Genomic DNA, 25,882 nt, shown 5'->3' with positions numbered 1-25,882 from the left:
ATTTACATCAAGAGGGGCAGAAAGCCACTAAACACTTTCTTCAAAGGTAGGGAATTTCTTTTTGAAATGAGCATTAGAGAAGGGAGGAAAAGGTAGGGAAAGCTCAGTCAAAGAGGTCCTCAAACATGCATTGTCTCATTGCTATGTACGCTTCCTTTTCATCTGGTGTCATTTGGGCCACCAGCTCTGGCTTCTGGCTCACTTCGCTGTAGGAGAACGGACGGCCAGCTACCATGACAATGGGGTCATCTGCTCCTTCCTCAAATTCATCCTCCTCCTCATCCTCTTCCCCATGATGTGCAGCCACAGCTGCCGCACAGGGTGGAGAGTCATTGTCTCACTCACTGGTCTCACTCTCAGAGTCACTGCCATTGGCAGTGGTCACAGGAGCAGCTGCCCCCACTGAGCCTGCTGTGGCAGAGGGGGTCTTCTTCTCATGAACGAGCAGTGCTCGCGTGACCTCCTCGTTATCATCTGGCCCCGCACGGCCTTCCTCACGCTCCTGAAACGAGTCTATATCTAAGCCACCTTCCTTCATCTCTTCAGAACTATGTGCTCTTTGGATAGTGCTCTCTCTTGACCAAATAGTTCTCTCTTTGGCAGATTTTCCCTCCAGTGAGGCGCGATGAAGATCGTCTTGGTCATCCATGTTAATGACAACATTCTGAGTGTATAGGTACTCATAAGACGGACCTTGGTGGCCCATGCTTCCTGGTGGTGCCCACCTGCCAGGCCAGCAGCTGCAGCAGCAGTTGCTGCACGGTCCTTGCTCTGTTTCAGGGCTGGTATTTCTGTGGGTTCTGGCTCAAGTATTTCATAGGCCAAGTTCACATCCTCTGTCTCTCAAAGCAAAGCATAAATGGGCTCAGTTTGTTCATTAAACCTTGCCGAAAGTGTGTGTGCATCTTTTTTGGGCATTGCTGATTCATCTTCTTCTACTTCTGTGTGGCAGAAAATATAGCGGAAAGTTCCTGTCATGGGATCAAAGAGCTGATTATCTTCTAAATCTGTAAAAGTACCACTGCAGATGGACATTTGAAGGAGGCCCGGTTGGTGGAATCTCTCTCATCAGTTTCAATCCTCCTTCTCATGTGGTCCAATTTATATTTTACCACATTAACAAGAGTACGATAATTGATAAAGTAGTAGTTGTGGTGAGTGGTTTTCCCATCTGCAGCAGTCTCCACCCTCATTCTGCACTTGATGAATTTGTCTCCCTTTAAATTATTCAAGAGTGATTGAAGTTGCTTCTGATCAAGCTTGAGCAGCTCCAGCATGTCCTCCTCTTTCACACAGAGGTTTCGGATCGAGATGTCCAAGGCCAAAGCATGCTCAATGCCATAAAACCCCCGGATCACATACTTGGCTAACTGCTTCAGTGCTGCAGGAACCTTGGTGAGGACATCTGGATCTGCCATCTTTAGCAGCAAACTTCAACTTTAAGTGTACTGACCAAAGCACATCCTGCATGGGGAGGGCCCTGTGCCACATCATTCAGCCTGTTACCTTTGCCAGAAACACCTTAGGGGACCCAGAGTGAATCCTTGAACACTCCCACTGCAGCTTCCCTTGGCGCCTCCACTACTGGCTTAAACGAGCCGTGCCACTTGTGCAACAAAGAGAACGCCCTATTCCTGCGACCAGCTTTAGAAACCATGTGCTACTTTCCTCGTTATGCTTTAATCTGGATATTTTCTATTAATTTATCTTCACTAATCTCCTCTTGCTGATAAACTATCTATGGAGCTCTTAATTTTAAAAATTACATTTTCACTTCTGAATTTTCTCAAATTTTAAATAGCGTAGATTTCAAGGCTCTGGTGAATTTTCCATCTTTCTGTCTGTTTTGTTCTTTTTCCTTTTTTTTTTATCATATTAATCATAGACATTTCAAAGTCCTTTTCTCATAATTTCAATATCTGTATCATCTGTGGATCTTGATTTTCAGTTATATGGTCCTCTCCCTTGGCATGCTTGGTAATTTTGGACTGCATGGAGATAAAAAAACTCTTGGAGGTTCTGGGTAACCTTCTCTTCCGTAAGAGAAGGTTAAACTCCCCCCAACCCTGTCTTTTTCGGTAAGGTGGATAGAGTGGCAGTGATCTGAATCCAGTCAGGGTCAGAGCTATGGCTATCTCTGGTTCAGTACTGCCTTTTGCTATAGTCCTTCACATTTTCCAAACAGCCTTGGAGTGATGATTAGGGCCCCTTTCCTCAGGTGGACACTGCATTCTAATCTTTACTCCATACCTCAAGACTACCTAAAACTCTGTTCTGCTTCTCTGCTTGTCGTCTTAGCCTCTTGCCTGCTGTAGGTTAAGAATTCAGCGCATGTATTGAGGGAAAAACAGAAGAGTGTTGTGTTTTTTACCATTTTTCCTCTCTAGGATCTTTACCTCTTGTCTCTAATTTATGTCACTTCAGTGCCACAAAACTGTCAAAAGCTGATTTCTCTACCTCTTCTGCTTGATTCCTACACTGGAAACTTAGCCTCTCGTGTGCAGACTTGGCAAATATCTTGGGAAAAAGTGACTAAAGAATGTTGGCACACCCCTTCTCATTCTTCCCCTGGTCCCTTAATTTCTGATCATCTTAGCAGCTCTGTAAGTCAACCAAGAAAGAACATCAAAAATAGGTATGCAGAAAGCCTGGATAGGTGTCAGTTCAGATTGGAGCAGGGGAAATGGGAGCATCAGGAGAGAGTTTTCCAGAAAAAAGGGGGGAGATTCCCATAAGAAAGGAATGGTAATCTTAGTGTACAACCTGGCTTTAAAAGTGAAGAATATTTATATAGTTAAACTAATACAAATGTTGTTTATTGGTTTTAAAGACAAAGTACTGGTAAACCATAAAAGACAATTATGATTCTGCAACAGAATAGATATATTATTAACCCAACCCAGTCAATGTAAAATTCACTTAAACGGTTGGAAGAAAGTGAAGAAAAGAAATGAAGAGAAAGTAAGGGGGAGCTAATGCCTCACTTTGCACAATTAGGGGGTCAAGGTAGTCATAGATGATGATGTAAGAAATAAAAGCATATTATTAAGAAATAAAAGTACAATATTAAGCATAGTATATTAAATTACAAAAATAACCTTTAGAAAAACTAAAAGTGGTATAAGTATGTTGAGAGGAGAGGGAGGGGGAATGGTATGGTATGATGAGGTAAATCTGCTCTGATTATAGCAGAAAGACAATATCTAAACTGATTAAAAAAAGCAATATTATTATATGTTTTACAGATATGGGCTTACCTCCACAAAATTAAGACCAGAAACATTTTTAAAAGCTCCAAGTGGTTTTCTCTGGAATATTAAAATGGAAATCCAAGAAGCTTAAAGATCCTCAAGCAGGGTAAACACAAGAAACAAAACTACACCAAGGCACCACAAAAGGAATCACAATAATAGCTCAAAAGATGGGAAGGGGGAAATGGAATTATACTTAATTAATTAAAAAGAAAGCAGGAAAAGAGGAAATCATTTACATTAATATAATTACCTATTTGACTAGGTTTAAGTCTGTTATCTTGTTATTTATTATTCATTTGTCCCATCTGTTCTTTGTCCCTTTTTTTCTCTTTTCTTACTTTCCTTAACTAAATTAGATTAACTGAATATATTTTAGGATTCAATTTTCCCCCACTATTGTCTTATTCAGTATACCTTTTTGTTATATATATATTTTAGTGGTTGCTGTAGGGTTTACAATATGCATCTTTAACTTATTACATTTGCTATTGCCTGAATGTTTTGTGTCCCTTCAAAATTCATATGTTGATACCTTACCCTTCCCCCCCATCCCCCCTGCCAATGTGACGATATTAGGAGGTGGGGCCTTTGGGAGTTAATTAATTCATGAGGAAGTCATGAGAGTGGAGCCCTCTTGAAAGGGATTTGTGCCCTTGTAAGAAGAGACATGAGAGCTTGCTCTCTCTCTCTCTGTTCTCTGCAATGTGAGGATACAGTGAGAAGATGACTGTCTGGTAAACCAGGAAGCTGGCCCTCACCAAATGCTGGATATGCTGTGCTTTGATCTTGGACTTCTCAGCCTACTGAACTGTGAGAAATAAATTTTTATGAAGCCACTCAGTCTATGTAATTTGTTATAGCAGCCTGAACTGATTAAGACAACAGTTTGCCTTCAAATGATATTATACCTATTCATATATAAGATCCTTGTAACCGTATACTTTTATTTCCCCCATTGACCTTTGAGTTATAGTTAGCATGTATTTTACTTCTACATATGTTATGAATTCCACAATTCATTGCTATTATTTTTGCTTTAAACTTTCAGTTATCTTTTAGATAAATTTAAAAAATGATAAAAATCTTTATCATTTCCTATGTTCTTTATTCCCTTGTATATATCCATACTTTGACCTGATTTTATTTCTTTTCACCTAAGGAACTTACTTTAATGTTTCTTGTAGTGCAGGCATGCTGGAAACAACTTCTCTAAGATTTTGTCTGAAAGAAAAAAATCTTTGTTTGTCCTTAGGTTTTGGAGAATATGTTTGCTGGCTGTAGAATTCTAGGTCTACAGTTTTTCCTTCAGCACTTTGGAGATACCTTTCCATTGTCTTCTTGCTTGCATAATTTGGATGACAAATCTGCAGTCATTTTGTTTGTTTGTGTTCTTTTTTCCCTTCTCTGTATCCTTTTAAGTTTTTTTTTTTCCCTCATTCTTTTTTTTACTGGTTTTCAGCAACTCCAAGAAGCTTCTTCTGGTTAATCCAATTCCACAGCAAACATTACGTTTTTATAATGCTGTACAGATTTAGGTGTACAGATTTAAACATTATATTAATTTCTATACAGATTTATAATTACCTTCAATTGTGTTTCCTTGTGTGTTTCTTATTATAGTATGTGCTTCCTCAAAGGGAAACATTCTTGTCTTCATTTTAGTAAATTCTCAATAAATGCTTACTAAGTGAACCTATGATGGTAAAATGTCCAAACCACCTGGTATAGCCAGTTTTCTTAAGTTTCTGAGAAAACAGTTTTTTTCTTTTTTTTTTTCGTGGTACGCGGGCCTCTCACTGTTGTGGCCTCTTCCGTTGTGGGGCACAGGCTCCGGACGCGCAGGCTCAGTGGTCACGGCTCACGGGCCTAGCCGCTCTGCGGCATGTGGGATCTTCCCGGACCGGGGCACGACCCCACGTCCCCTGCATCGGCAGGTGGACTCTCAACCACTGCGCCACCAGGGAAGCCTGAGAAAACAGTTTTTGTTTAACTTGCTGTCGTCATTTTATTTTATCATTTGGTTATTTTATTACTTAGTGGTCAAATTTCTCTTGCCTTTTAAAAGTTTATTTCTTCTGGTTTAGTGTATCATGAACATTTAAGAAAATTACTCCCATTTCCCCTCATTAAGTAAACAATCAAGTTACTCCTTAGATTGGAGAACTGAAGTGTGATAGTCATATTCCATAGCTTTTGGAGAGTGACCTAAACATAACCCTATGGAGAAGTAATTTACTGGTAAGTAATATTTGTTTCTTCAGTGATGTTTGGGGCCATATTAGATTGTCATTTTGTTGACTGAGAATTGACCTGTGTAGGGTGTCAGATTCTCCAAAGAAGTTATATGATCTAGGCCAGATTAACTGATAATATATAATTGATGATAGATAAGTAATGAAAATATGCATTAGGCCTCAGGTAGATATCTAACGAATTATATAATAAACGTTAATCATAGGGTCATTTCTGAAAGGCAGGCAATTAATTTTTCCCAGTTACCCATTATAAATTACTTAATTCCTTGTATTGAACCAATCATTTGGCTTTAGTGACCTTTGTTTTCAGAAAAATGTCTCAACATGTTAAGCTAGTCTGTCTCCAGTCTTTTTTTTTTATGGTGTGAGTTTTGGTATCACTCATTCTGTTAAATTTTATTTTGATTGTTTTAGAACCATTTTTCCATATAAGTCCATATAGATCAAGGTTGTTTCAGATCTTTTTTTATCTTTCAAAGTATTAAAAATAAGATCATTTTAGTGTCATTTATGTAGTTGAACATATATTTTACTTCTTGGTCTAGGCATAAAGTAAATTTATTGACTAGAGTGGATACTAAAATGACTCTATGTAGAGAGAGTTAATGACAGAAGTAAAGTCTTAATCAAAGACAGTGACCAGCATTTCTAGCCCTATCTTGGAACACAAAGGACTGTATAGCAAGGCTGACTGTGATATGCCAGGGCAGTGTTTTGGGAGTATGATCCAGATCATTGGTTCTGGATGCTGACATTTGAAAATGATTTCTTGGTGGTGCATATGCGACCTTGGAATTATGAATTGTCTTAGAATTTCTTTTCAAGGGAAGGAAGCATATAAACGGGAGGATAAACAAATATTTTGTTAATAATTTGCTGTAAAGATTGTTTATTACAGTTTAATATTAAACAGCTCAGGAGCCCTAAAATTTATCTCACTTGGTTCTAGCTGGTGTTTCTTGCTGACACATGGTGTGAATCAACTGTCCTTCCAACTTGAAAAAGCAGAGAGCTCGCTGACACAACTCCTTTGTTCTAGGGAATTGTTTCCACTGTGCCTTCAAAAAAGAGGGACATTAAAAGCTTTGGCTCATAGCAAGTTCTCTCCAAGTTGGACACAGTTGGGGGGCTGAATCTTGGCTAAAGAAAGTGGGGTTGGTGATTTCTTTTGTATCCTGGATTTTTTTTTTTTTTTTGAAATTGAACATTTACTTTTTCAAGCTCTCTTCTTGACCTTATGTGATTAACAGTTCTTCCTTCCCCCTTAAAATGGAACCAGAAAATCTCCCATATACTGGTGTTTTCCAGGGTTCTCCTTTCTTAGGTCCTAGAGTTGCTTGGGTTTCTGCCCTTCCTCATAGTTGAGTTTTCTTTTGTGAAAATATTCATGTACCTACTTAACAAAGCAAAACATGAACATGGAAGGTTTAATGACAAAATTATGTCTCAAAAGATCTCAGGGCTTCCCTGGTGGCACAGTGGTTGAGAGTCTGCCTGCCGATGCAGGGGACATGGGTTCGTGCCCCGGTCCGGGAAGATCCCATATGCCGCGGAGCGGCTGGGCCCGTGAGCTGTGGCCACTGAGCCTGCGCGTCCGGAGCCTGTGCTCCGCAACGGGAGAGGCCACAACCGTGAGAGGCCCGCGTACCGCAAAAAAAAAAAAATCTCAGAAGACTGGAAAAGGGATTATAATTGTAATAGGTAGTAAGTAGTAGATTCAGACTATCAACTGAATGAATATAGCAATGTATTATAAAAACAAATTAAAAGATTTTATGTGACTTTAAGCTCAATGTACAGTATAACTGCCAGAAACACTAAAGAATTAGACTGTTTTAATAAGGCCGAGTCACAAAGTTAAAGGAGATGAGTCTTATTTTCCTAGTTTGACCATGTTTGGTCTGAAAATTGCTTATATTTATAGCATGCTTTCTGTGTGCCATGTACTGTTTTGAATGCTTTACTTACATTATGCCATTTAATCTTTACACAGCAACTGTATGAAATGGTTTTTATTATTATCTACATTTTATAGGTGTGGAAACTAAACTAGAGAGAAATTTAATAACTTTCCCAAGGTCACAAAATTAATAACGAAGACGAATCCAGGAAGTTTGACTTTGAAGCCTGTGCTCTTGACTACTGTACTACACTGCCTGTTTTGTTGCATTTTAAGAATGTTGACTACTAGAATGTGTCCAGAGAGTAAAAGCCTGAATTGAAAGGCTGTATGTAGAATAGTTGAATAATTTGGATTGTTGAGTCTGGAGAAGGGAAAGGAGGGACCAAGGACTCATTTTTGGTGGTCCTTTGAGGGCAAAAATAAGATAATTGGTGAAAATTATAGGAAGGCAAATTTTATTTTTTATAAGAACTTTGCAACAGCTATTGAAATGGGATTGGTTGCCTTGTAATGAACTTCCCCTTACTAGAGATGTTTCAGTGGAAGCTAGACAAGTATGTGATAGAGATGTTTAAAAAAAATTGAACTTGTATCTGTGAATTAAGGCCAATCATTTCTGAGGTTCCTTTTTTTGGTACATTTCTATATTTCCATATTAAAGAGAGATCTTTAAAATGGCCTAGTGTATACTGCCCTTAAGCAAATGCTTCTGTGAAAAAAAGGCACAGTATTGATTCCTAATGGAAACATGGTGTGAGAGGAGGGGTGTGTCCTCATTTATTTTCATCTAAAACATGAAGGGTTTTTTGTAAATAGCTTATGATATTGGTAGGGAGTTCTTTGCATATCATGTTAGTGGTATAGGAAACAACAGAAAATAGCTTACTTTTCCAATTCACAAATCAAGTTACTTAAATTGAGTAATAGATCAGAGGTTCCATGGTAATAACCATTGAGGCCCCCCTCTTCCCCTCCCATTTGAAGGATCATGAAAGAACATTAATTGGTGAGGTTCATAGTTGCTATGGAAGGGCTCTAGGAAACTGCTGTGTGAGTTTTCAAATAAAAAATTTCAGTGTGTCAAATATATGTATGTTTTAAATACATTTTGAAGTTATGATCAGTAATGAGAAGGTTAGAATGTAGAAGAGATACTGAATTTTTAAAATTCCAGAATTCCCTGGCAGTCCATTGGTTAGGACTCCACGCTTCCATTGCAGAGGGGCATGGGTTTGATCCCTGGTCGGGGAACTTAGATTCCACAAGCTGCGGCAGCGTGACCAAAAAAAGAACACAAATTCTGATCAGTTGTGATTGCTTCTTGGGTTTGTAGGTGATAGATTGTGAGAAGAAATTCTTCTCTATTTTTTTACATAATTGTTTTTTAATAATTATTAAAAACTAGGCCCCAGGTTACTCTGAAGTGTTTGTTCTTGTTTAGTTTTTAATTTTAATTAATATTTTATTGAGCATCTATTATGAACCAGGTACTATTCTAGACTTTTAAAAATGCACTTCCGTTTCTCAATTATAAAAGCAATACATGTTTAAGAAAATAAAAAGTTAGAAAAGTAGAAAGAAGAAAGTCACAATTGCCTTATTCAAACCATTTGAACCATTCAGACCATTTTGCCATTTGTATTATTTTGGTGATTTTCTCCTCTGCCTCCTCCCTCTTGTGCTCATCTTCCTCTGTCCCATTTTCCTTTTCTTCCCTCTCATCCTTTTTCTTTCATCTTTTCCTTGATATAACTGTAGCAACCTGGGGAAGGTAGATGTTTTTGTGTACTGGCAATGTCAGGAAGGTTGCTTCATGCGTGAAATGATGATATTGGTAACTACTACAGTAGGATTATTTTTGAGCAGTAAGTGAGTTAGTGTATGTAAAATGTTCAACAGAGGGCTTGGTACATTATTTTTAAAATGCTTATGTTTACTGTTGTAATTTTGAGCTGGATTTATCCTTTAATGTTCTGGGTGATATCGGTATAGTAAGATTTCCTAGACTGAGTTCTGGGTGGTTGAATGATTGGCCTCTAATTTTCTTTGCTTTTCTTACGAATTGGTACTATATGTAACTTTCCCCCTCATGTTCTTGAGCCATCATTACAAACTCAGACTTGCACCTCAGAGTTTTTTCAAAACCATGATCAGGTATAAATCAACTTACCTGTTCCATATGATGTGTGGTAGGATTTCTCTGCATACCCCTATGATAACCATTTAATAGAACACTTGATCCAGGTCAAAATAGAATAATGAAAAGTTGCTAAATAGCAGGGCATTTGTTCAGCTCTCCGTGACTGTACATTATGGTGTCTAGTCTGGGTATGAGACTAATGTTTATCATTATGGTACAGAATTCTTGACTACTTTTATGTTCTACCAAATACAAATCTTTAACAGACTCCACCCTGCCCTCCCCCTTAAATAAAGAAAGACTTTGCCAACAAATTTTTTTCTCTCCTTTGAGAGTTAGCTTGGTAATTTGGAGCATATAACCATGATGTTTGGGAGCTGTTTCCATTGTTGCAGTCTGATTGTCCATGGTTTAATCATCAGTAGTTAAGAAAGAAAGCAAAAAATGGCTCCAGGCTGCAGAGTACCATAAAAACTTTCCACCTGGAAGCAATTTTTTTCTAAAAGCCCTTAGGGACTGCTGTCACCCTTCCCCTTCTATTGGCAACAAGGGCCAGAAATACCAGTTCCTTTCAGAGCCAGGTCTTGTTGCAATTTAATCATCTTCCTTTTCCTAGCTTCCAGAGAAGGTTTGAGGAGAGCTAGGGAAATAAATTATTCCCAGACACTTCTACAGTAGATTTCCTTGAACCTTCTAAGTCCCTTCTTCCTCTAATTCCTTCCTTTTCTATTTAGCATTTTAGCTGAAGTACAAATTATTTGCACTGCTAGAACTTGAATTTACTTTTGAAGCAAGAATGTTTATTATTAACTCTAGTGCTTATCTTTGGAGAAAGTCTAAATGTTGAAACATTTTTGGGCACTGCTTTAGGCCCTTTGTCACTTTATAATGTCTTCTCTGTGGGAGGTGGGCATTGTTCCAGGTGTAAACCCTCAAGGAACTCATGGTCCTGTAGGGGATATAGACATGTAAATAAATCATTACTGTGTAGAGTGCTCAGTGTAGTACCCTTTCAAAAATATGAACAAATAAACATTTCAAAACAAAAGAGTATCAATTCAGTTTACCATCAGTGAATGTCATTAGTGGTGGTGCCCATTAATTTCTAGGATATTATCATGCATTTGTTCAAGAACTTTAAGGCAAAACAGGATGATAGTACTTCTGGTGAAATTTACCTCAAATTACACATGGTTTCATAGGTTCAAGGATGGTTCAGATTTGCACAGTGTCAAAATGAGAGACAGGTGGTAAATGAGGATACTGTGACTGTAAAGGGGTACCATTTATCTTATATGACTTCTTATCAAGGATAGGTCTAGGTGTTTTAACAGAATTTGTTTCTTCATTTTTTTAAAACAGAATTTTAAATATATTTCTTAAAAATAGGCTATTACATGCTGTAACAGGTTTTTTTTTTAACTTCTTTATTGGAGTATAATTGCTTTACAATGGTGTGTTAGTTTCTGCTTTATAACAAAGTGAATCAGTTATACATATACATATATCCCCATATCTCTTCCCTCTTGCATCTCCCTCCCTCCCAGCCTCCCTATCCCACCCCTCTAGGTGGTCACAAAGCACCGAGCTGATCTCCCTGTGCTATGTGGCTGCTTCCCACTAGCTATCTACGTTTGGTAGTGTATATATGTCCATGCCACTCTCTCACTTTGGCACAGCTTACCCTTCCCCCTCTCCGTGTCCTCAAGTCCATTCCCTAGTAGGTCTGTGTCTTTATTCCTGTCTTGCCCCTAGGTTCTTCATGACCATTTTTTTTTTCTCTTAGATTCCATATATATGTGTTAGCATACGGTATTTGTTTTTCTCTTTCTGACTTACTTCACTCTGTATGACAGACTCTAGGTCTATCCACCTCACTACAAATAACTCAATTTCGTTTCTTTTTATGGCTGAGTAATATTCCATTGTATATATGTGCCACATCTTCTTTATCCATTCATCTGTTGATGGACACTTAGGTTGTTTCCATGTCCTGGTTATTGTAAATAGAGCTGCAGTGAACATTTTGGTACATGACTCTTTTTGAATTTTGGTTTTCTCTGGGTATATGCCCAGTAGTGGGATTGCTGGGTCATATGGTAATTCTATTTTTAGCTTTTTAAGGAACCTCCATACTGTTCTCCATAGTGGCTGTATCAATTTACATTCCCACCAACAGTGCAAGAGGGTTCCATTTTCTCCACACCCTCTCCAGCATTTATTGTTTGTAGATTTTTTTGATGTAACGGGTTTTTAATGTAGTTGAAGTTGGCTTCTTTTGGGAAAAGATGCCTAATATCAGCATATCAATAAGCAGGAGAAAAGTAGCCTTCAGTATGAATCTTCAAAGAATGGACTCACAGTCCTATTTGGTGTAAATGTCTCCAGAGAGTGCAAGCTTAAATTCTTGCTGGTTTTATGAACAGTTTCTTAGGTTCTGACTAGTTTGTAAGGAGGGGAGTTTCTATATTAGGGTATAGTAGTTGTCGTAGGAAGGGAGGTTTTATAGTAGGGGTGTGTTATGAGCTGAATCTTGAAGGATGAGGAGGAATTTCCCAGATAAAGTGATAATAAGGAGATTCTAGGCAGAGGGACTACATAGCACACTCAGAGAAGTTCAAGCAGAGTTGTAGAGTGAGTGTGGGGAGTATTCAGAGATAAATCTGTACGTGAATAGGGTCTTACATACTATGCTAGGGACTTTGGACTTGATCCTGAGGCAGGACTTAATCCTAAATTGTGGTGTGCGTGTGTGTTTGTGTGTGTGTGGTGTGTGTGTGTTTCATGATCATATTTCATTTAAAGAAGAATACTGTGAGAGAAGTATCGAACATGGATTTTTAGGAAAGTAAGGAGAGGGAGATGAAAACAGTTGCTTGGAGGAGAGATAATGACACAGGGCAAGGCAGTAGCAGAGGAGGATAGAGAGGAAGAAAAACATAGAAAAGCTATTATGGAATTAGATTGGGAGGCCTTAGTGATTGATTGATTAGTTGGAGGGAGGTGCGAGGTTGAGTGAGGCGTCAAGGTTAACTTATGTATTTCTAGTGTCAGTAACTGGGTGACTCTGGTTGTTTCAATTGAGATGGTGAATATAGGAGGGATGTGCAGATTTGGGTAGAAGAGTTAATGATTTTAACTTTTGACATGCACTGTTTGAGATGTATTTGAGGATGAATGGTGGTTGAATATTCAGGTTTATAGGATTTGAAAGATATGCCTTGTTACTGATTTGGGAGCCAAAGATGTTTAATTAACAGTGAAAGCTGAAGTATTGGTGATATCTCCGAGGGAATATGAAGAATGAGAAGAGATGAAGTCCAGGCAGGTATTGAGGGTCAGAAGGACGAAGAATTATTGGAGACTGAGAAGGGGAATGTAATAGAAACCCTGGGAGTAGATATTTAAGAAAGAGGAGGTGGTTAGCGATGGCACATATAAAAGAGGAGTCAAGTAAATGATTTGATTTGACAATTAGTAGGCTTTTATTGACCTTAGCAAGAATAGGTTCATTGCGGGGATGTGGGTAAGAAACAGGTTACACTGGATCAAAGAGCAAATCCAATTTGAGGAAATGGAGGAAGTGAGTATAGACTGCTCTTTTAAGAATCTTAACTGTGAAAGGAGAAAGAGGGAAAGAGAAAGGATACCAGATTAAAATTATTGGAAGAGAGATTTTAATTTAATAGTACTTCATTTAAAAAACACAAAAAAGCACCAAGTTATTTTGTTAAGAGGGGACATGTTTTGTTAAGAAAAAGAAGTCAGTAGAGCTAAAACATGAAAAGTACAGACATTTAAAAAAGTATTGATGGGGTACAGGAGAAAGGAGATTTTTAGAACATAGGATTAGTCTTATAAGTAAGGTAAGTGGTCTGTTTTATTGAGATAGGAATGCACAAATGTAAGGGTAGATAGAGATATAGATAGACTTGTATATTGGAATGCAGGAAATTAAGAAGATTCATGCCTAATAAGCTTGTATTTTCTTTATGAAATTAGGTGGCAAAAGTAAGTTGCTGGATCAAGGTTGGACTCTTAAAGAGAATGGCAATAGTTTGGAATAAATGTTCTAGTCGTGGAAGAATGAGTTGGTAAAAGACACACCAAATGTTTGGATGCTGCTAACGGTTCATGTATTTGTATAATTAGCTCCATCAGTATAAGGTTCTACACACAACTGTAGTTGAGTCATAAAGGGAATGGCAACCAGTTCTAAATGTTGGTAGATAGAGCTGAATAGAGAAGAGTGCTCTTCCTCTGTTGGGGGACTTCTTTTGGTGAGGCTTATAGGTTTGTCTTTTTACTTTGAGGATAACAACTTCCTGTATCTTTCATCAATTCTGGGAAATCCTCAGCTATTTCTCCGAATATTACATGTTTTTTGTTTATTTTTTAAAAATAAATTTATTTATTTATTTTATTTTTGGCTGTATTGGGTCTTCATTGCTGCATGTGGGCTTTCTCTAGTTGTGGCGAGCGGGACTACTCTTCGTTGCGGTGCTCGGGCTTCTCACTGCGGTCGCTTCTCCTTGTTGTGGAGCACGGGCTCTAGGTGCACGGACTTCAGTTGTTGTGGCTCGCGGGCTCTAGAGTGCAGGCTCACTAGTTGTGGCACATGGGCTTTGTTGCTTCGAGGCATGTGGGATCTTCCTGGACCAGGGATTGAACCCGTATTCCCTGCAGGCAGATGGCAAGCAGATTCTTAACCACTGCGCCACCAGGGAAGCTGTTTGTTATTTTTTACTAGAGCTCCCATTAAACCCATCCTATTCTCCATGTTCTTAACCTTTCTTTACTGTTTCCTGCTATAGGTTGAGTGTTTTGTGTCCCATCAATATTCATATGTTGAAATCCTAACCCCCAAGGTGATGGTATTAAGAGGATTAAGAGGTGGGACCTTTGGGGGTGATTATGTCGAGAGAGTGGAGGCTTCATGGACAGGATTAGTTTTCTGGGCCATTATAAAGAGGCCCCAGAGAGTTTGCTTGCCCTTTCTGCCCTGTGAGGATACAAGTTGGCTGCCCAGAAGAGGGCCCTCACCTGACCATGCTGGCACCCTGAACTCAGACTTCCAGCTCCAGAACTGTGAGAGAGAAATTTTTGTTGTTTATATTACCCAGTCTGTGGTATTTTGTTATAGCAGCCTGACAGACTAAGACATTTTACATCTTTTGTCTCTGTGCTGCATTTTGTATAAGTTTTACGCATACTTCCTAGTTAAATATTGTCCCTTCCCATTTATTAAATTTTTAAATATCAGTAATTATAGTTTTTATTCAGAAAGTTCTATCATTTCCAGTGTGTCTGTTTTTGTTTTGGTAATTCCCTCATGTTTCTTTAAACATATTACACATTTATTTTTAATTTATACATATTTATTTTCAAGCAAGTCTGATTCTGTTGTTTTTGTTGATTCTTGTTTATATGCTTTGTTTCCTTGTGTGTTTCATGGTTTTTGATACTTGAGTTCAGCTCAAAGGAATGTTATTATTTGTGAAAATAATTAGAACTATTGTTAAGATGTATTCCTCTAGAGAAGCTTTTCCTTTTCTTCAGTCAGTTTTCTGGGGGCACTTAGATAAATTTCTTCAGTCAGTTTTCTGGGGGCACTAAAATAAATTCTCAATTTGAGATATCTCAGACCACACAGGTAATATTAAGTATGAACATGGGCCCTCCCTTTGGGTGAGAAGGCCAGGTTGTGGCTTCAAATTATCTCAGGAGTACGTCTCCCCGCTTCCCTACCCAAAACAAGGAAGTTTCCTTTCAGCCACCTTTTATGGGGAAGAATTTTTCTACATCTTTCACTGAGGGTGTAGCCCTTGAGTGTCTTGGCTTTATTCACTTGGAGACCTCTCATTGGACTCCCCGTCTCTTGTGGGCCCTAGGTTTTGTCTCTTGTTCTCTATATAGCTATAAAATAGAAGCATTAGGGACTTCCCTGGTGGCGCAGTGGTTGAGAGTCCGCCTGCCGATGTAGGGGACACGGGTTCGTGCCCCGATCTGGGAAGATCCCACATGCCGCAGAGTGGCTAGGCCCGTGAGCCATGGCTGCTGAGCCTGAGTGTCCGGAGCCTGTGCTCCGCAACGGGAGAGGCCACAACAGTGAGAGGCCTGTGTACAGCAAAAAAAAAAAAAAAAAAAAAAAGAAGCATTAGGTTATAAGGGATTGGTAGAATCTGGATTCCTGTTCTAGTTTTGTTTTAGCCTCTGGAAATTTTCCTTATTTTCTTTTTTGCTTAGCCACGCACTAAAAAAGATTTAGAAACTTAATGCAGCAGTTTTAGAAGTTTAGTAGTAGAAAGGTTTTTCATGGTATATCCAGTCTTACATATTGTCCATGGAACTTTATTCTGTTTTGCCTACTTAGTTCTCCATCATGTTTTAGGATGGAAACTCTTCTCATACCTTTTATCCATCCTCCTTTCAGGGTCTTCATTGCTTATAGACTTAAGGTGTCTTAAATTGTGATCATTTATGGCCATGGGGTGTGAAATTAGACCAGGAATTGAATGTGATGTTGGCAAGTCTGGTTCTTTCTCAGAAAATCAGAAAAGTATGTGCGTGTGTGTTTGTTTCATGCATGTGTGTGTGTATCACAGATGCATACATATAGCATACACACTATATAACATACATATATGTGTATATAATGTGTATTTATGTAGGTACATACATACTATACACAACATACGCATTTACAAATGACGTCACATTTATTATAGTTAGATTTAGTGATTCTGGGAAACTTGGCTGGTCTAATTTTGTTAGGCCCACCTTAAATCTACATGCATAAGGAGACCAGGACTATTCACTTAAGTGTTTCTAATACCTGCCCCCCCATTGGTTTGTTTTTCTGTATGAATACCTTTATGATCGCTGTCACTGGAACCATAATGATAATTTTAAGTGTGGAGAATCTGAAGCATTTCTTCAATTAATAGGCAGTCTTTTACAATATTTTCATAGCTCTTCAGAGCAGTTATTTAAATTAAATACTTAAATCTTTTGTAAAGGATCTTGAAGAGTTCTACTAACATACACTAGATTCAGACACATTATGATGGTGGTAGACAGTAAGTGAATCAGTAGTTTCATTTTGTTCTAGCTTTACCTGTTTAAGTGTTAAACTTGACACTTTGAATTCCATGCAGTGAAACTGGAGCTAATCTACCAGTGTTAATTATAACCCTGTATATACCAACTGTATTAGATTCAATCAGTATCACCAGGCTGTAGATGGAGTATTTCTTTTATTTGGCAGTAGCATCTGAAACCCAACTTTTAGCTGTCAGATTTTATGACCACCACTGAAACTGCAATGAAATAAATCTTATTGCACTTAATGCAAATTGATACAGAGGCCAAGATGAAGCCACTAACATATCTTGTAGTGCTTTTGTGTCTTCAGTTGCTTATGCTGATTAATTGTTCTAACAGTGTGACATTATCATGGTAGTAGTTAGAGCAGTCTTCGTATCCTTAATTTGGAGTTTTCTTGCTTTCATTAGTTTATTTCCTAATAGCCTGTTGTTGATTTGACTGATGTTTTGTGACAAGGTCCCCTTCTCCACTTTCCTGTGCTATTTAACCAATACCTGGGTTTTAGTAGGCTCTTTGGCTGGGTGCCATTTGAAACTTCTCTACCCTGTTTTTATCCCTTTGAAAATAGCCATCATGGAAGTGTGGGGTTCCCTTCCTGCCTTGAGGGAGAGTTCCATCACAACTTCTTTTGGTTGGATGGGCTATCTTAGTGAAGCCAGTTGGATACCTTGGTATTTGCAAAGTGGGAAAAGGATTTGAATGTATTTGGTCTCCTGTGGCAGTACAAAAACATTTGGGTGTAGTCTTCAGCTTAGACTTCATCAATTAGCATATGCTTCCCCTGTCATGGATGGTGATATACAGTGATCTACTTTCACATTTTGCACTCAGAGCATCCAAATTACCATAGTAAGGTCCGAATTAAATTGATAGACAAACTGAAGTAAGGAAGGGAAGGGGACTTTAAAATCCTCTTGACCTCCTGCAGTTTCTCTTTCAACATTCTGCTCAAATCTGTTTTTCCACTTTATTTTTAACTTTTGGAATAAACAGAAATACTAATGATGCTTTTATGGAGCTTAATAAGAAGAAAATGTTTCAGGACTAAAACCATGACAGAAGTTAAAAAACATATATATGAAAAAGAAAAGAACAAAAATTCTGGAATTTTTTCTTGGACTAATCAGAAACAAAAGCAAAATGTTCAGTCTTTTGTGTCTTGAAGTTCTCCTTGGTTCTGAAAACATCTCAACAGATAAACTTTGTTTGATATGATACTCTTTTGCATCCATCTTTGAGGCAGTCAGAAACCCACATGTTAGCTTCCTACCCTTACTTCTCTTTCTCTATCTTTAGCATACATGGAGGATCTCCTCTGTGCCAGGCTCTGTGCTATAAGCTGGAGATAAAATGGGTAAGACACAGTCTCAACACACAGGAGATTAACATTTTGGTGTGGGGAAACTGACAAGTGATTGGGTAATCAGAATATAGTTAAATAGATTCTGTGATGGCATTAATAACAAAGGAGGAACACATAACAGAGTCTATGTGATTAGAGAAGGTTTCCAGAAAAAGTAAGGTGCAAGCTGAGATTTGAAGTGTGGATTGGGAGTTAACTCTTAACTAAGAAGAAAACCAGGAAGAGCAGTCTAGGTCCTGGAAACAGGATTCCTTAGCCATGTTTAGACTTTGACTGGTTACTGGTTGTTTCTTTGATTTGCCTGCTACCTTTGAAGAATGAACAGTGTTGTGCATTTAGGATACTTTGTTTTGAAAGTAGCAGACTATTGAGACAAAGTGGAAATAGGAAGTTTCCCTTAAAATAGGAAATTTATTAACGCACATAACATGAAGGCTGGAGATAGGACTGTTTGAGGATTGGCTCATCATCAAGGACCCAGTTGTTTTCCATCTTTCCCCTTTGCAATCCTCAAATTATTGGCAATATCTCCTCTCTTCTCAGGATGGTTGCTTCATCCCTAAGCATTGTATAGGACAATGTCCAAAGGAGGAAAAGCAGTTTCTTTTCCTGCCTCCTTCAGGAAAGAAACCTTTCCTTGGATCCTCACTTCCAAAATTCACTTTACTTCCATCAGTGAATTGTGTCATCTGTTAACTGGTCACTGGCAAGGGGAATGGAATTACCATGATTGGTCTAAATTAGTATTTACCCCTTGCGGTAGGATGGAAAGGTGAAATACCAGAATAAATTGGAACTCTTCCAGCAGGAAGAAAGGAATAGCTGTTGTGTAGGCACAACCAATAGGCAGCAAACTCATCATAAAGTGTGTGTGTGTGTGTGTGTGTGTGTGTGTGTGTGTGTGTGTCTTTTAGAAAACCACTTAGCTTTGTGTCAGGCTTCATATTGCATTAGTTTTTCCTGTTTTCTTTGGGAGTCAGGCCCAGGTGTATCAGTAACAAGCAATATAATTTTGATTAAGGCATTTAACTTTTCTTGGCTTCAGTTTCCTCCATTGTACAATAAAAGCTTTGTATTCCATCCCTGAGACCTCTTTCAACTCTAACGTTTTAGGGGTCCATGTGACTTTCTTACTTTCCTTTGCTCTAAAAGGAGACAGACTGATGTACTACAGAGAACACTTTCTAGCTGTGTGGATTTGGCAAGTTACTTCATCTTCTTGGGTTTTAAGTTCCTCAATTATAAAATGGGAATAATGTCTAATTTATAAGGTGCCTAGGATTTAAATGAGATAACACATGCTCGTTACGTTATTTACTCTTTTGACAGATTGGAGCTGATGTTAAGTTCTTGCAAGTGATATAATTTTGTAATGATTCAGTACTTGGGAATCATAAATATTTTTGTTGAATAGAATTCCTGAAGTGTTTTATAAATTAAAATCTCTCTCTTAATCTAGGTGGAATGTTTAGAAGTATGTGTCAGATATGGACACTAGGGTAAAACATTTTACTTTTTGCAAAAACCTGTGGTTTACTTGGGATTTTTTGGAAATTAGACTCCACAAGGCAGCATTTATGTAGTTGAATAAAAATTTAGGCTATTAAAAGTTGCTAGTTTCCAAACATATCTTATTGTTTACATTTCACTAGGTACCAGAATATTCTTTGGATTATCACAAATAATTAAACGAGTGGTGCAGTTTATTTTGTAGTCTTGTTTAATTGTGACATACCTATGGCACACATGTCAAAAGCATATGACTTTGTTTTCAAGATCCTGCTTTCTATTAGAAACGGATGTTTAAACATTAGAGTACTTTATATAAAATATCATTTAATAACAAGTTATAAGACTTTGGCTAGCAAGTATTATAGAATATAGTTTTTAGATTTTTAAGCAGCCTCTCTTTGCTTGGTCACATCAAATTTAAGTTTCAAAGCATGTTAGAAATGGGCCATCACTAGATGGCAGTCTTTCTCCAGTTTAATCCATTTATTGTGGGGGAGGGAGATAACTGTTCAGGTGCAATGTTGATTACCAATATTAGGTTAATTTCAGGAGATCTATGACTTTTCCAGAATTTAAGACTTGTTTATAGCATTTTATATCTGATAGCTGGTTAGCACTAAGTCTGAGATACAGGTGAAATGCTGATGCGAGTTGAACTGTTAGGTACTAATTATAGTTGCCGTTTCCTGTTAGGCAGTTTGAAACAAAACCTTTAAATCAGTGGTTTTTAACCCTTTGATAACCAGATGAAAACTGTGGATGTTTCCCTTAAAAATTACACATATGTGCTTCTGCTTATACACATAAAATCTGGAAATTGTGGTTTTCCAGATGCATGCTCATGGAACACAGGTTAATTAAATATAGTTCCAAATCCTGTTTTAATGTGTGGGTTTTACATTTATTCTAACTTTTAAAATTCTCAAGATATTCAGGAGATTCACTATAAATCTTTCATGTTATTGAACATTATTATAATTGAAGAGAATATTAGAATCATAAAGGCCCTAAAATAGGAGAAACAGGTGGGGCCTAGTGATAAGGATGTAGAAAATTCATTAACTTGTTTGAACTACCTCTTTACAACTGTTCTGAGAAATGTATGATCTTTACATTATTGCTGACTGGACTTGAAAGTGGAGGTGAATTGCAGAAATTTAGAGCTAGGCTGATGCTAAAGAGGATTTCTAATTGATTGCTTCCTATTTTCTAATGAGAAAGCTGAGGGTGAGAGAGATTAACTGAATTGACCAAAGACTCATAGCTAGTTAATTACATTGCTAAACACCAAGGCCATGCAGTCAGGCAGCAAAATCCACTCTTCCTTTCTTTGATTTATACTTTTTTTAATAGAAAGTTCAGGGAGCTAGGATAAATTATGAATTTCTTAACTATGAGATTTTCTTCTCCTTGAGGTTATCTTTTGTCATATTAATGTAGATCTTTGGAGGGAGAAAAATAAAAAGTTTTACATTGTAGAAGGAAGTATACTTACTACCTAACTTAAAAGTATTAATGGGTCAAGATATAACTGAATTTGAAACCAAGAGGCTTGTTTCAGTATTGAATAATAATCTTCTTATGCCATTTAGACTGATGAATTTTCCGTGGTTATTCCTCTTCTTCAGATGGCAAGGAATACTGGTGCCTTTACATGGAAATCTTTCTTTTCCTTTCCTTTGGAAGGGGAAAAGTTATGCTTTTTTTGAGGTTAGTTGAAATGTCAATAGTAGATTCTGTCTTGTGTTTCCCAATAGCTCTTTTAGGCAAGTGGTTATGCTATAGTATGTCTTAGTTGTCAAAGCCGGGATTGTTTATAATTTATTTGAAGATCTTGTCCCTTTATTTGAAATGAAGGAGAATGAATCTGGATTGCTCTGGTTTTTCTGAAGTAAGTGTTCAGAATTCTTACCGGAATCCAAACTTGTATATATATTTTCTACGGTAACTGCTTGAGTTCTGGGTAGTGGAAGTGATCTGCTGAGGAGTGGGTGCTCTCTTATCCACAGGACCAGGGTGGTGATCTGGTACCTACAAATGACTATAGAACCAGAAAATGTTGGTAATGAGCAAATGTATATTTGTTGAATAAATGTCAGAGATCAAAGTGTTCTTAGAGATAATGTTATTCATTTACTCAATGAACGTTTACTCACTGCCTGTTACCTGTCTGGCACTGTTGTAGAGGTACAGTGGTGAATTGGCAGACAAAGTTCTTGCCCCGGAGTTTACAATCTAATTGGGATGGGTTGGGGGGAAGATAGATAACAAACTATGGATGATGAGAAGGAGAAAGTTGCTTGAAGATATAGGGGGTGAGTGTTACTAGCCTAAGAATAGTAAAAACAAAATTCTTGAGGCAGGAAGAGGCTAAAAAAAAAAATCCTCTGTAGCAGGAGCATAGAGGATGGAGGAAGGCAAGGCTAGGGGGTGGGACCTAGAGAGAAGCAAGGTTAGAGAGCTAATCAGAGGTTAGATTATGTGGTATGTTATAGGCCGTGGTAAGGATTTGTGATTTTTATTCCTTTTGTAAAGAGAAGGAATTGGAGCGATTTAAGCAGGAGGCTACATCTGAACTATTGCTTCATAAAGACCATTTTTACTGCTGTGTGGAGAGTATCTGCATTGGGACAGGGAGTAGAGGGATGAAGACTGCAGAATGGAGACTTTTAGGAGGCTATTGCATTGATCCAGTGTGCCAATGATACAGGTTTAGACTAGGGTTTTAGTGGAAATGGAGGGATGGTGGTCAATTTAAGATATGTTTTGGAGGTTGAGTTGTCAGGACTTACTAATGGATTGGATGGGGTGTATGATGGAAAGAGGTACATGAGGAGTGATTCCTGGATTTGCATTTTGACTTGGGCAACTGGATAGTGCCATTAGCTGAGATGGGATATCTGAGTGGTGGGGAGCATCAGGTTTGGGAGTGGAGACAGTTTGGTGATAGATGGTTTTTTTGTTTTTCTATGTTAAAATTTGAGATGGCTTTTAAAATCCATTGGAGTTGTTAAATTATAGCTGGGTATTTGAGTCTAGTGCTCAGAATTGAGGGTATAGATTAGGAAGTCTACCACTGTAATAGATAGTATTATAAAGACATGGGATTAGCTGGCATTTCTTGGTGAGAGGGCATAGGTAGGGAAGAGAAGAGCTTTTACGAATATTTAGAAAAAGAATAGAGGAGGAGGAGCCAGGACAGAGATTGAGAAGGCATGTCAGTAAAAGGATGAAAATCACTTAGTGTGGTATCATTGAAGTCTAGAGAAAACGGTGTTTCAAGAAGGAAGGTATATTTAGACCATAGCAAATGCTGCCTTTAGGTACAGTAGGTTGGTTGCTAACTAATGGGGGCTGAGGAAGTAGAAAGAAGTTTTGCTGGGAAGGGGAGCAGAGAAATGAGATGGTAGCTGGAGGGAAATGTGTAGGTAAGGACAGGTTTCTTAAAGTCATGTTTAAATAGCCATGAGAATGACTTAGTGGAGTGGGAGAAATATATAATACAGGATAGGGATAAAAGGGAATAACTGCAGGAGTAAAGTTCTTAGAGACAACAAGAATGACTGTAGATAAGAGCTTGAAATACTTTTTCCATTGTTATAGGAGGGTGGACAGAATAGGAGTTTCAGATGTAAGTAGGTTGGTTGAAGAGAGGAATTTTTTTTTTTCCTGTGAAGTGCAGCTGAGAGCCAGAGAGAGGGTAGACATTTGAGGAGAGGAGAAGTAAGGTTTGTTTTCACACATTTTGGAGACTACAAAGTGATTTTTTGGTGGTGGTATTTGGCGGGATAATTTCATTATTTTTAACTAGTGGTGTCTGGCTGTCCAATTTAAATTTGTCGTAAGATAGCTAAACTGAGTCTAGCAGCACAGTTACGTGATTTCTCTCCAGCAGCGTCAGGTTCTTGGGTATAATCTTGGAGTAAATGTATAGCTGGGTTTATCCAAAATTAAGTTTTTCTAGATTAGTTTAATTGTGAAAGAAAGGTACGGAGGAATTGTAATTCAGTCCTTTCATTTTATGATGAGAATTCTGTGATGAATACTGTCAAACACATATTTTTCAGTAAATAAGGAAACAAAATTTTGGATTTTCCTAAAAAAAAATACTCATCTAGCATTGGGGCAACATTAATACAATTGGATTACTCTGTGGTTTATGTAACTTAAATACCTGATTTCCAAATAAATTTGCTTCTGGGTTTGTAATTCTGTTTCTCTTTCTTAGATGTAAATCTGGTATAATCTCCATGCCATTTTTTTAAAAGGTCTGTCTATGATGGTGAGGAACATGGGCGATTCATGGAGAAGCTTGAAACTCGCATCCGCAATCATGACCGAGAAATTGAGAAAATGTGCAACTTTCATTACCAGGGCTTTGTGGACTCTATAACGAACTGCTGAAAGTAGAGGAGAAGCCCAGAAACTCAAAGTAAGGAGACTCTAAGACTTGTTTCTCTCTGTCTTGGGGTTTTGATGAACATTAAAAGAGTGGGGAATACATTGCAGGTGACATATTTGTACTAAAATTTTTTGAATAGTAAGAAAGGAGTTTATACTGCAACATAGATAACTGGGATTATGGCTTTTAGCTGGAAAGGATACTGTTTTAAGTTAAAATTTATTTGGGATAACTACGTGTGGATGAGAACCAATGACAAGAATCATTTTCTTTCAAACAGAAACTCGGTTGACTCTTCATGTCATCTGTCTGCTTCCTTGCTAGATGAAAGCCATCACTATTGGATGACAGAATTGCAAGGCATGGCTGTAGAAGTCTTTGCAGCAAGGCAATCTGAGCCAAAGGAAAAATAAAATTAGTGTTAGTTGGGGAATGTCTTCTACCAAAGCATGAAGGTTCTTTCTTGATATGACAGATTTAAGTTCAGGAAAGAGGCTAGCTATATTGGTTTTGTCCCTGGCATAGCAAATTCACATATCTTGGGTAACTGACTTTGATACAGAAATATTACTGTATTTGATTATGGGATGCTGTCCTAGTGCCCATTGTTACATAATAAACAATATATACCATATTATCTTTATAAAATTTCCAAAATTTTGAAGTCCAAAACACATTGGGTCCCAAGGTTTCAGATAAGAGTTTATGGACCTGTACAACAGCTATCCAATCATCATAAGAAATATAATATTGCCAACAAAATTAAATCTCTCTTTTTTATCCTTCTCAGTGACTCTCTCCACCCTCCCCTCCAAAAGTAACAACTCTTCTGATTTGTTGTTAATGTTCTTTAATGCTTAACTATTTTAATTGAAATTAACTTAGATTCCTTTCTCAGTCAATGTACCAAATTTAATTTCAGATGAACTAAAGAGTTAAATGTAAAAAAACCATAAAGGAACTAGTAGAAAATATAGGTGAATATTTATGTGATTTTTAGGAGTGAGGGATACATTTCTAAACACAGTTCCTAAGCCAGAAAGAAAATATTGATAGGTACGACAACATTAAAATGAAAGAACTTTCTATGTAGAAGTTAAAAATGGAAAGGTAAATAATAAATAAAAATATTTACAAATACACATGACAAATGATTGATATCCTAACATAGAAAAAGTCTACAAATTAATAGGAAAAATATGAACACTCTAATAGAAAACTGAGGAATACATGTTAATATACAGTTTACATAAGAAGAAATATAAGGGAACTCTACAATTTAGAATTAAAGGAATGCAAATTTAAACAATAAAGTGCCACCTAATAAAATGACAAAGATGAAACAAATATTAAGATTGGAGATGATACCTATCAACCTGGGAATGCCTGGTTGGAGTGTAGACTACAACTTTTAAGGAGAACAATTTTATTTATCAATACTGAAAACTCCACGTAGTTTTAAGATTTATTCTACAGCTACAGGTGCATGTACAGAGATGTTCATGTGTTTTTTTTTTTAATGGCTAAAACTTTAAGATGTCCCTGAAAGTGATGTACTAGAGGACTAGTAAAATAAATCATGGTATATCCATTTAAAAGAGTAATAAACTACAATATATTGTAGAAGGATATCTGACATGGGAAAGCATTAGAAATGTTTGCTTAATGTATAAAGCAGATTAAAAAGTATGAACAATTTGATTCCATTTAAAAAGTTATACTGAGTTTTGGGGGGCTGAAAAGCGTCAAATGGACAGAAGTATCTGAAATATGTGAAAACAAAGATACGGGGCTTCTGCCAGGAGCTGTGTGTGCTGTTTGTCCTCACTCAGCCATCCCAGCTTCCCATCCATCTTCACCTTGGGCTGTTCTTGATGCCTGTATTCCAAAACCTCTCCCTCTGCTCCTTGGGCCCTTTGTCCATGATGGGCAACGGGGTGCTCTGT

At 37.6% G+C, this 25,882-nt stretch overlaps 1 protein-coding gene and 1 pseudogene across 6 annotated transcripts in view; one reads left to right on the top strand and one right to left on the bottom strand.

Annotated features, from left to right (window-relative positions):
• EXOC6B (exocyst complex component 6B) overlaps positions 1-25,882 on the top strand; it is a 729,400-nt gene that overhangs the window by 64,763 nt on the left and 638,755 nt on the right. For all 6 annotated transcript variants that reach the window (XR_004352738.1, XM_032652455.1, XM_032652454.1 and 3 more), the window contains exon 2: positions 23,803-23,966. The gene's annotated coding sequence lies outside the window, so the exon portion shown is untranslated. The remainder of the gene's footprint in view (positions 1-23,802; positions 23,967-25,882) is intronic.
• LOC116764153 lies at positions 104-1,452 on the bottom strand (annotated as a pseudogene).

Source organism: Phocoena sinus, chromosome 13 (genome assembly GCF_008692025.1).
Source record: "Phocoena sinus isolate mPhoSin1 chromosome 13, mPhoSin1.pri, whole genome shotgun sequence".
In the NCBI taxonomy this organism is placed as follows: domain Eukaryota; kingdom Metazoa; phylum Chordata; class Mammalia; order Artiodactyla; family Phocoenidae; genus Phocoena; species Phocoena sinus.
The sequence above is the reverse complement of the archived record's forward strand: the minus strand, read 5'-3'. Positions and strand labels throughout refer to the sequence as shown.